The sequence below is a fragment of the Chelonoidis abingdonii genome, chromosome 1 (assembly GCF_003597395.2).
Source record: "Chelonoidis abingdonii isolate Lonesome George chromosome 1, CheloAbing_2.0, whole genome shotgun sequence".
Lineage (NCBI taxonomy): Eukaryota > Metazoa > Chordata > Testudines > Testudinidae > Chelonoidis > Chelonoidis abingdonii.
The window spans coordinates 56708272-56720190 of NC_133769.1; the positions used below are offsets into that span (position 1 = coordinate 56708272).

The window sequence follows — 11919 nt, forward strand, 5'->3', positions numbered from 1 at the left end:
CCTCTCATAGCTGAGAGAGCACAGAACAGACAAAGACCCAAGACCAAGAAAAACCCACAAATTCCCTCCCTTAAGCTTTGAAAAATCCGGTTTCCTGATTGGTCCTCTTGTCAGGTGTTTGGTTCCCTTTTTTAACCCTTTACAGGTAAAAGAAACATTAACCCTTAGCTATCTGTTTATGACACCTTGAAAGGTCATCGAGTCCAGTCCCCTGCCTTCACAGCAGGACCAAGTACCATCCATGACAGATTTTTGCCCCAGATCCCTAAATGGCCACCTCAGGGGCTGAACTCTCAACCCTGCTTTTAGCAGGCCAGTGTTCAAACCACTGAGCTGTCCCTCTCCCCTAATATCATTATGTCTCCATCATCATAGTTTATTAGCATCTCATCATTAATTAACTTGTCCTCTGTATCATGTTTTTATTAGCTCAGTATAAAAAGTCATAAAGCATATGTGGGTTCATTCCCCCCCATTTTATAAACATCATACGAGTTCTTTAGAATACGAGAGGGAAAGGCATGTAACAGAGGTGGCCAAACTGTGGCTAGTGAGCTGCATGTGGCTCTTTTACAGCTAACATGTAGTTTGTGGAGCTCCCCCCACCCCACTCCATTCTCCTACCAGACTTGGGTGGGGGGAAGCTCAGGGCTTATTCACTGAGGAGGGTTGATGGAGCTAGGGACTTCTGCATTACTGGGGCCTGCTGAGAATGGGGGAGCACAATTTAAAGGTTCGGCCTCTCCACAGCCTGACTCATGCCCCCAAGCACACTCTCCCTTTTACCCTCAGTGCCCCTTCCTGAAGCTCCCAGGTGTTAGCTCTTTGTGGAGAGGCAGCTGCAAACAGTTGAGAGCTGCAGGGAGGAATGGCTGCTTTAGCTCTGCAGCGAGAGGCAGCAACAAAAGCAGTGGCTCTTCCTGAAGCTCCCAGCTGTTTGCCACTACCTCTTCCCAATGCTGTAGCTCCCAACTTGCCAGTCCCCCATCTTGGAGCCCACAGCACCATGTGACCCAGTGGCACCAGCAAACCCTGGCAAAAATCTAGGGTGGCACATGCCCCCACCACGCGTCGCCTCTGGCTTCTGCCCAGCAAGCTGATCAGCTACCAAGGTGATCCTGGGTACACTCTTCCCCAAAATGTGACTACCTTCTGGAGTTCCTGCTTCAAGAAAAACTTGCAGCTATCAGCACCCTGGCTTGGGTTAGAATTCATGACGGAATCAACAGGATGCTGGTTTTGCATTTACATTGACTTATCTTCTTATGGCCGCATGCAAACATGCAGAACTCCACAGCCTTTCTCTTCCCCCCCTCCCCATCCCGGCACATTTCTGAGCAAAATTTCAAACTTCAGTCTCATTTGGGACAAATGATTTTGTCACCTATGGACTGCATGGACTACCTCTCACTGAAATGGACTAGGTTTGCAAATTGAACACCTTTCCACTTGCCCTACCTCCGCACAGTTAATTGTTTCCAGGTGTCTCAGTAGACTGAGTGTTTACAGAGTTGTGTATTTACAGGCATGGCAATGTAAAGTTATTTTTTTTAAGAATCAGGAATGGCCCTAGCAAAATCTGCACCTTTACAGTAAAGGTGTTCTTCACTGTTTGCATTTTTCAGTTGCCATTTTGAACTCCATGTGATGGAGTGTGTGGGAGGGGAGAACCAAGGCACTGGTATAAAATCTACCATTAGTGGATACACACTGCTAGCTGGGGCTTCTCATAACTTTTGCATTGGTTCACAGAGTGGAAATCCCTTTCTTTACTCTATTAATGAACGTTAAAATGGAGCCAGAAACTTGCCTGGCTCAGGGATGGCTTCTGTCCCTTCTGTGTCTCCTGTAGACTCCTCTGTAGGCAGGATACCATCCTGGTTGACCAGGTCATCATGCACCACTGTTGGCTTCATGCTGGGTGACATTCCTACCACCTGGTGAAACTACTCAGAAAGCGGGAATGAGCTTGGTGAGTTGCCCGAGGTGCAGTTCTGATCTATGGTTTTCCAGTACTCATTCTTGAGCTGCTTAATTTGCTCCCTGCACTGGTCACCAATCTGGTAAATTTGCAAAACTGCAAACTTCTTCACTATTTGCTGGTGTGCATGACCATTCCTAGTATTCTTACAAAAGTCCACAGTTTTGCAGGCCTTGCACCAGAGATTAACCAAAATCTGTTTAAGCAGCAAAGAATCCTGTGGCACCTTATAGACTAACAGACGTTTTGGAGCATGAGCTTTCGTGGGTGAATACCCACTTCGTCAGATGCATGTAATGGAAATCTGTTTGTGCTACCATGACCATGTAGCAGCATGCTTTGCAAAAGGCTTCTTCTATTCAGTCTCTCTGCTGGTGTGTTTGCAGCTCAATAGTCAGAAGACAAAGGAAGGGTTAACATTGACTTGACGAGCGGCTGCTGTACATCAAGGGAGGCTCTTTCTGTCTTCACTGGATTCAACTGCAGATTCTTGGGATAGAGAGGACAAAGGAAGTTGGCCTATGGGATTTTGGGATACTTTCGTAGGATTCCCAGAACCTGAGCTGCAACGGAATGAGGCTCTTTCCCTGCGCCATGGCTTGATATGAGTTTGGACCTGGGCCCTTTGGTCTGAGCCCTGGGTTAATGAGATTTGTGTGTAGATGGAAGGAAGTTTAGGCTTGAACCTGAGTCTGCGCCTGCCCTTACATTGCAACATAGATATACCCTTAGTGCATATTGTTGTTCAGCGTTTGAAGTAATCTTTGCTCTAATGAGGAGTCCAAGACCAGGAGGGTACCAAAGAATGGCCTCTAAACACCTCCCCCCACCTGCCCCAGGCTAAGTTGTAGCAGCATCCGGCACTATGATTTCAGCCTTTCATTACCAGATGATTTGAAAGCAGGTCACAATCGCATGACACTTCTGTGTCCCAATATTAATGGGCTGATTAGATAGTTCAGACTGGGGAGCTCCTCTGAGCCCTTGACTGGATTAAAAAAACTCACTCATTACCGTGGGAACCTCAGAGGACACACTAAGACAGACTGGTCGGAACATCCCAAACCCAGGGCTCCTTTAAAGGCAAATTCCCTGAAACAGACAATTTACAGTTTATCTCTGTCCAACTGCCTCTGTTTCTCAGTTTAGCTCACAGAGGCATTTACAAAATCTCACCAGGTAATCCCGGTCAGACAGGACCTGGATTTGTTGTCTTTCTGGGCAGGTTGCAAGGCTCTCTACACTTCCCCAAACTCAAGCTTTTGATACGATGATGGGGTGGGTGGTAATGCTGGTCACATGGAATTGTTTATTTTTGTTTTGGGTGATCCTAATGGAGAAAATCATGTTTCTTTACTTGCATAATGCATTCACTGTTTTTGAATGATTGCATTGCACCTGAAGCCATTGATAGGTGCTGTCTTTATTGAAAGAAAAGTATAAAATAAGAGAGACACATAAAGACACACAAATCAAATTGGGATTGAAATGTCATGGTTTGCAAAAAAAATCGAAATCTGCCTTAGAATGACATCTTCTGGTATATTTTTCACATGTTAAATAAGCTAGAATTCACTCTGTGGGTTTTTTTAATTTTCACCAAGTGTTGTCTTGTCCTGTATTTTTGTAAATATTTTATTTAAAAGAAAGGCATTTTGACTTCAGTTAATGGGAGCTGCTTTTACTTTGTTGATCATATAACACACAGTTTGTATTCTTAAAAGTTTGTCTTCTGCATTATCATGAATAGCTTCTGGATTATATTGTATGATTATTATTATTTTTTGGTAGCTACTCAAACAGCAAAATTAGATAGATGGTTGTCCTGTATAGCATGTGCAAGGATATTATTTTGTCAGGAATACAAGGTGTCTGAGGGAATATCTTTTACTGGACCAACTTCTGTTGGTGTGAGGGACAAGCTTTTGAGCTTATACAGAGCTCTTCTTCAGGTCTGGGATGTAATTCAGAGTTGAGTGTTGAGAGCTGGGGATTGTGTTTTCACTCTGTGTACCTTAGGCAATGATGTGGCCCTTGAGAACAACTTTTTGGTTTCATTACAGGCAGTAAATGAACACTGTAAAATCTATGAAATAGGTCTTCTTTTTTTTTTGTTCTGTTCTGAGTTTATCACCCAATAAAGTAATAGAAAAGTCAATGAGTATTGAAACCTGAGGGCATAATTTGTTGGGGTTGATATTGTTATGAGGAGCAGTCTAATATGTCCCTGATTAAATATTTGCATGATTGGATTTTATGAGAAAAAAGGTGATAATGATGTTTCCCAATCCTGTTTATGTTGGACTCTACTCCAACAATTTTTTTTTGCCCTTCATACTTACGCAGTTTAAATATTGAATTGGTTGAGGTTTATGGCCTCCAGAGATTTTTATTTTATAAAGAAAGCACTTTTTAAATTAAGTGTTCAACCTTGGATAGAATAACATTAGAAATAATCAAAATGAGTGTCACTGGTTCATGCCTTTTATTGGGAAATTGAGACACACCCACCCTCACCCCCCCCCACATCTCTTTGACTTTATTTTAAAAAAGTTTAAATGTTTAAATATTCAAGCCTAAATTTTCAAAATTGTGTGGATAAAGATAAGCTTTTAAGTCTATATGTAGTGATTAAAATAAGTAATTGGGTTCTCAAAAGTGCTGATCGAAGCAGCTCCCTTGATTCAACAGGCTTGAGTTAGCATTGCATTAAAACCTTTAATTTTGCATTTTTGACTTGAATTTTTTTAAAATCTATCCTTATGCTGGAAGTTAGGAGAAACCTTGGTAAAGCTGGGGGGCACAACAACTGCCTTCCATTCAAACTAAAAAAGGGAACAATTAAATGCCTCTTTGTTTAGAGATAGATGGAATAGCAGGAACCATCACCCCAAACACGGGTCATATACATGGCTGGGCAGGAATCTGAACTCTGTGGGTGGATGAGTTTCACTGTGGGATGAGTGTAAATGCTGAGATGGGAGATTGATTTGTGTGAGAGGGAGCAGAAATACCACAAGACAAAGTAGACAGAGAAGGGACAAATAGCCTTGAATAGTGTGACCCTGAGAAAAAACCTAGAGAGAGAGCTTTTTGGGTAGAGTGCTGGCTGGAAGAGGGTAAGAACTGTGAGAAAAGAAACTATCTTTTGTCATTTGATTCCTACAGTATTCAGGGGATTGGGGCTTTGTGTATATTCTTTGTAAATAAACAAAATTGCATCAAATAAATACTTGACTTCATCATCAGTTTCTCCTCCTAACAGAGGAGACCTCCGCAAGACCCTCAAAATTGGCCAACTGCTTGGGTCAAAAAGAGGTAATAATATTTTAGTTGCAGTACACTTTTCATATTTTCCCCAGTATTTTCAAATAAAGAGAAGAAAAAGAAACTGCCTGTGCTTAATAAAATTGGCATTCATGTCTCTGTTATGGTTTGTAGTTCACACCACATTGAGGAGTATGGGAGGCATGTGTTCTCTCCATTGCTGCTGCTGTTAGGCTGAAGACGTCTCTCTTGGTTTACAGTATGCTGGATAGGTCTTTGCGATGGAAAGCTGCAATGAAATGAGTATTGAGAGGTTTTTGGATGTGCAGCTAGAATCATAGGTGCTGGAACTAGGGCTGCTGGGGGTATTACTGTACCCCCTGACTTGAGGTGGTTGTCATTATATACAGGGATTTACAGTTTGGTTCAATGGTTCTCAGCACCACCACTATACACATTGTTTCAGCACTGTGGATAGAATTACGGAGAAGACACTACATACACACAACTGTGATTTATTTTAGTTTTATTTGCTCACAATTTATCTTGTTCTGCAAAAACTCAGCCTGGGCTGTGAGTGTTATGGTGGATTCTTTCCCTTAACCATGTCAGTATCATTAATAAAGGTTCCATTGGACAAATTAGGCTCACCTTTGCAACTGAATTGTCTTCAGATTACATCCTTATTAACGCTTGTGAAACATTATGGCTATTAGTGAGATTGCACAGGGAAACTGATTGGAACTTGTGCCCCAGTCCTGCAAATTCCTACGCACATGCTTAGCCTTATTCCTGTGATTTCATACTTGTAAAGTATGCATAAGTGTCTGCAGAATTCATAAACATTTCTGCTGCTGATGAACAAGACAGAATAGTTCAATATAAGTTTCAATATAACTTGTTTTGGCTGTGCAGGGATAAGAGGAGTAAAACACATTGAAAATTTATTTTAGTCACTAAAATAAGCAGTATGACTCTTAATATGCAAAATGAACTGATCTGTTGAATAAGAAAATGCCATTTTAACATGGTCATGTTTTAGATTTCTACTATACTTTACATTTATATCTGTAAAAGCAGCAAAGAGTCCTGTGGCACCTTATAGACTAACAGACATATTGGAGCATGAGCTTTTGTGGGTGAATACCCACTTAGTTGTATGCATGTAGTGGAAATTTCCAGGGGCAGGTATATATATGCAAGCGAGCTAGCCTAACTAGGATGAAGAGAAGTTGACTCAGAACACTGCCTTGTCTCAATCCCACCATCACCTCAATTCCATGTATTGTTACCTATGTTAGCTCTTGAACCCCTCGAAATAGCTCCTCTATCATCTCCACCTTTTTAAGTCCCCTCCACCCATCTCAAATTCTCCAAACACCATCAAAGAATCATAGAAGATTACAGTTAGAAGAGACCTCAGGAGGTCATCCAGTCAATCCCTGCACAAAGCAAGACCAATTCCCAACTAAAATCATCCCAGCCAGGGCTTTGTCAAAGCCAGGCCTTAAAAACCTTTAAGGATGGAGATTCTCCACCTTCACCTTCCAGTTCCCACAGAATCAAGTCATTTAGTTTCTCAAGATCAATAAATGCTAATAGCAATTACACTTTCCATTCATCATTCTTTCAAACTTCTGTCTCATTGGCAAATATTGTGTCTACAGTACTCCTTCCCTTCCTAAGCATGTTGCTTCTCTACCATATATTTCCTTTCCACCTTGAACATCACCTTGCCATCAAACATTCTCAAGGACTTTTGAGAGGCTGATTTAATTAGGGTGATGCCTGATAGGGGTTTGGATCATTTCATCACACTTGCCTTCAAAGAAGTACAATTAATCCATTCTCCAGTCATCTGAAACCTCGCTTGACCCCAGCAAAAACACTGTAAAACTATGAAAACCATTCTGTTACAAAATTTCCAAATGCCTTGATCATATCAACAATTATCTCATCTTCACCAACTGCTTTACCATTCTTCAACTATTCAGTGTTTCTTCTACCTTCTCAACAGAGATCAATACCTTTTGAGGTTCCCCATAATTGTTAGTGGTGCTTGTACGCACAAATCTCTACTCTCATTTAACAGCGTTTGAAAATATTTTCCGTTCCTCTATCACGTCCTTAGAGTTAGTGACCACACAGTCCCCATCACTCACACAAAGATTTCTTCATACCTTGTGTTCTACTGTCCTATCTTTTGCCAACCAAAACTAATTTCCTACCATCCTCCTTCTTTAGTCCCTGTATAATTCCTCTGCTGTGTCCATTCTTCCTTAGCAACTGCCCTTTTAACCCTGTTTGTGTGCATTTTTGAATGTCTCATCATCATGACCCGATTCCTCAAACTCCAAGTAGTTCTTTCTTTTTTTCTGTATCAAACTTCTAATACCAGCTTGTTCTCCTAAAGCACTCCATCTTACCACTCATTCTCCACATTACCTCCACTGCCTTAATGAAACGTATTTTAAACTTCCTCTATTCTTTTGCACTGACTTCATTGTGTTGCAAAGCACAAAAGAACTTCCTTCACTTTTGACAAAAAAGCTTCTTTCTTCCCCCACAGCACCACCACCCAATTTCTTACTCAATTTCATTTTCTTTCCTGTCTCCCCAGGTTGCAGTCAGATTTTATCTATTATAATTTATTGTTGTTCTGCCACATATTCACTAGATATAACCTTTGTGTCTTTTACCATTTTGATATGTTCTCTTCTTATCAAAATATAGTCCACCTGGGCTTATTTTTTACAACTGTAGTATATCACCATGAGGGATTGTCTTATATGTGAACATTGCACAAGCATATAAAATAATTTGTTACAATATAAATATACTCATGTAAATACAGAGATATAAAAATCATCAGAAGGGTAGCCGTGTTAGTCTGGATCTGTAAAAGCAGCAAAGAGTCCTGTGGCACCTTACAGACTAACTGAATTTCCAGGGCAGGTACATATATGCAAGCAAGAAAGCAGGCTAGAGATAATGAGGTTAGTTCAATCAGGAAGGATGAGGCCCTCTTCTAGCAGTTGAGGTGTGAAAACCAAGGGAGGAGAAACTCCTTTACAACTACAAAAGCAGTTTCTCCTCCCTTGGTTTTCACACCTCAACTGCTAGAAGAGGGCCTCATCCTCCCTGATGAACTAACCTTGTTATCTCTAGCTTGCTTCTATATATTATTTTTTATATATATATAGGCGACTGGATAGCGTAGTGGTTAAAAGCGCCACCCTTTGATACGGGAAGCCGCCCTTTGATACGAGAGACCGGGGTTCAAATCCCGGTTGGTACCCACTTTCCAGTAGGGGTCCTTGAGCAAAAGACCCCTAAACGCTTCACCTGCCTACTCAATATGAGAGTGACACGAACTAGGAAGGTCATGCCAGCTCAGACGTCGCCCGGATTAACAAGGTCCGCGCCAGATGTTGAGGAACCAGGACAATTTGACGATAAGTGGGCTACTGGAACAAACATTCATGGACGAGACAAGAGAACCTGGAATTGATAGAATGCTACTACAACAGTAGACCTAATGAGAGGGGATATATGAAACGTATGAGGGGACTGTGGATGGACAAAAGACCTAATCCACACTTACTGAGAAACACTAGTTACCCAACGCTCAACATAGTAAAGAGGAAGCTGCTCTCACAGCTTGAGATAGACCACTCCACATTTACATCCAACTCAAAAGACCTGGAAGAACAAGTGATGTGCAGCCCACACCTGAACTGAAACTTCACTGCTACCCCCTCCATTGCAGAGCACAACAGCTGATATGAGGCATAAGATCATGGAGAAACTAGCTACAGTCAATCCTCAAGACCGGATTACCAAGGCTCAGTGGAGAAGTACCATCAGATAGTATGTTAAAGATGCCAATAGAGCCCTCATGACAATCCCTACTACACCATAACTCAAACCAATGAACTGGTATACGCTACAGCCTCTGTAATCCTGGAGATGCTTGGCTACACGATTAAGAAGAACAACATATGTACCCACCCTGGAAAATGAGGTTGGAGGATAAGATCAAGGCGACTCGAGGGAAGTTAGTCAGCTGGTGAAACTACAGAAGGGTGTAGAGATAAGGATAAGACTCGGCTACTGAAAAAATACAAGGACCTGACTCCATCTGAAGCCCTAGAGACTGAAACAAAGGCTCACAGCACTGGGACCAGGCTAAGGAGTACACTAGAGAAGCAGAGGCCAAAAGTAAATGTCCTGTTCTCCAAAGAAACCATCCAAGGTATACTCCCAGCTGCAGTGCAACAACACAATAACAGCAGAGCCACCAGCAGCGAAACTGAACAGTACTGGAAGAACATATGGAGAAAGAGAGAACTCATAACACCAGTGCAAAGTGGCCGCAGGACCTGAGAACAGAGCACAGAATCTCCCAGAACAGAAACCAGACACCATCACAGTAGAAGACATCCAGCAGCGGTCAAGAACATGAAGAGCTGGACAACACGGACCAGACATGATCCACACCTACTGGCTAAAGAAACTAACAGCAGTGCATGAATGCTTAGCAGCACAGATGAACCAGCTGCTAGCAGCGGCTCCCACCCAAACTGGCTAACACAAGGAAGGACAGTGTCTGATCATGAAGACTCCTGCAAGGGAACAGTACCATCTAACTACCGCCAATACCTGCCTCCCCACAACATGGAAAGTCCTATCAGGCATCATAGCTGCCAAGCTACAGGACCATATGGGCCAGTACATGAGCACAGCTCAGAAGGGCATTGGAACAACACCAGAGGCTCAAACACCAGTTTGCTCATAGATAGAGCAGTCGCCCAAGACTCAAGATCTAGACAGACCAATCTGACACAGCCTGGATTGACTACAGGAAAGCCTACGACTCAATGCCGCACACGTGGATCTGTGAATGTCTGGCACTATACAAAGTCAACAGGACACTAAGGACCTTCCTGAGAATCAATGCGACTATGGAAGACAACACTGGAAAGTCAACTCAAGGCAGCTTGCACAAGTGCCATCAGTGCGGCACATACCAAGGTGATGCACTGTCCCGCTGCTGTTCTGCATAGGCTTAAACCCCTCAGAATAATCACAAGACTGGATACGGGTACAGGTTCAGGAGTGGAACTACCATCAGCCACCTCCTCTACATGGATGACATCAAGCTGTATGCTAAGAATGAACGAGACATTGACTCGCTAATCCACCTGACGCGGACTACAGTGAGGATATCGGGATGTCATTCGGACTGGAGAAGTGTGGCCGGATGGTAGTGAAGAGAGGGAGGTAGTCAAGACTGATGGGGTGGAACTACCAGCGGGCCACATAGCAGACATACAGACCAGCTACAAGACCTTGGCGTCCCACAGTCACATGGAAACCACGATGAGGAGGCAAGGAAGACAGCAACATCCAAGTATACCAAAGGATAAGACAGGTCCTGAAGAGCCAGCTCAGTGGGAAGAACAAGATCCACGTCATCAACAGATACGCCCTGCCGGTCATCAGATACCCTGCGGTATAGTGAGCTGGCCAAAGGAGGACATGGAAGCTGCCGATGTGAAGACCCGGAAGCTCCTCACAATGCCACGGAGGTTTCCACCCAAGTCCAACACCCAGAGACTGTATACCAGCCGGAAAGAAGGCGGGCGGGGCTTGGTGAGCGTCAAAGCCACTGTCCTGATGAAACCCGGAACATCCAGGAGTACATCAGTAAGATGGCCCCCAAAGATGAGCTGCTGAGAGAATGCCTGAGGCAGCAGCAGACATGGGAGGAAGACCAAGCAGAAGAAGTGCCATGGCAAGACAAGACCCTGCATGGGATGTACCATCGACAGATAGCTGAGGTGGCTGACATTGAAATCCTTACCAGTGGCTGGAAAGGCTGGACTAAAGACAGCACTGAGGCACTGATCATAGCAGCACAGGAACAGGTACTGAGCACCAGATCCATTGAAGCAGGGGTCTACCACACTAGAGAGGACCCAAGGTGCAGACTGTGCAGAGAGGCCTCAGAGACAGTCCAACAATAGTGGCAGGATGTAAGATGCAGGCGGAACAGCATACACTGAACGGCATAACAAGTGGCTGGCATAGTGTACAGGAACATCTGCACGCGTATGGGCTAGACCCTCCAAGACCAGATGGGAGATTCCACAGAAGGTTGTGGAGAATAGCAGGGCTAAGATTCTGTGGGACTTCCAGATCCAGACGGACAGGCAGGTACTGACCAATCAACCAGACATCATGGTAATAGACAAGGACCAGAAGACAGTGGTGGTGATAGATATAGCAGTGCCAAGTGACAGCAACATCAGGAAGAAGGAATATGAGAGCTGGAGAAAGTACAGGGGGCCTGAAAGAGGAACTAGAGAGGATGTGGAAAGTGAAGCAAAGTGGTCAGTGGTGGTAGGATCACTCGGGGCTGTGACTCCTAAGCTGGTGTGAGTGGCTCCAACAGAATCCCAGGAACAACATCAGAGCTCTCTGTCCAGAAGAGTGCAATGCTAGGAACAGCTAAGATACTGCGCAGAACCTCAAACTCCCAGGCCTCTGGTAGGGGACCCGAGGTTGAGGAAGACACATACCACCCATAGGGTGGGAGAGGGAATTTATTTTTTTTTATATACACACACACACACACACACACACACACACACACACACACACCCCTC

The 11919-nt window shown here is 43.7% G+C and overlaps 1 protein-coding gene across 4 annotated transcripts in view; it reads left to right on the forward strand.

Annotated features, from left to right (window-relative positions):
• CNTN1 (contactin 1) overlaps positions 1 to 11919 on the forward strand; it is a 507922-nt gene that overhangs the window by 50039 nt on the left and 445964 nt on the right. The window lies entirely within an intron of this gene.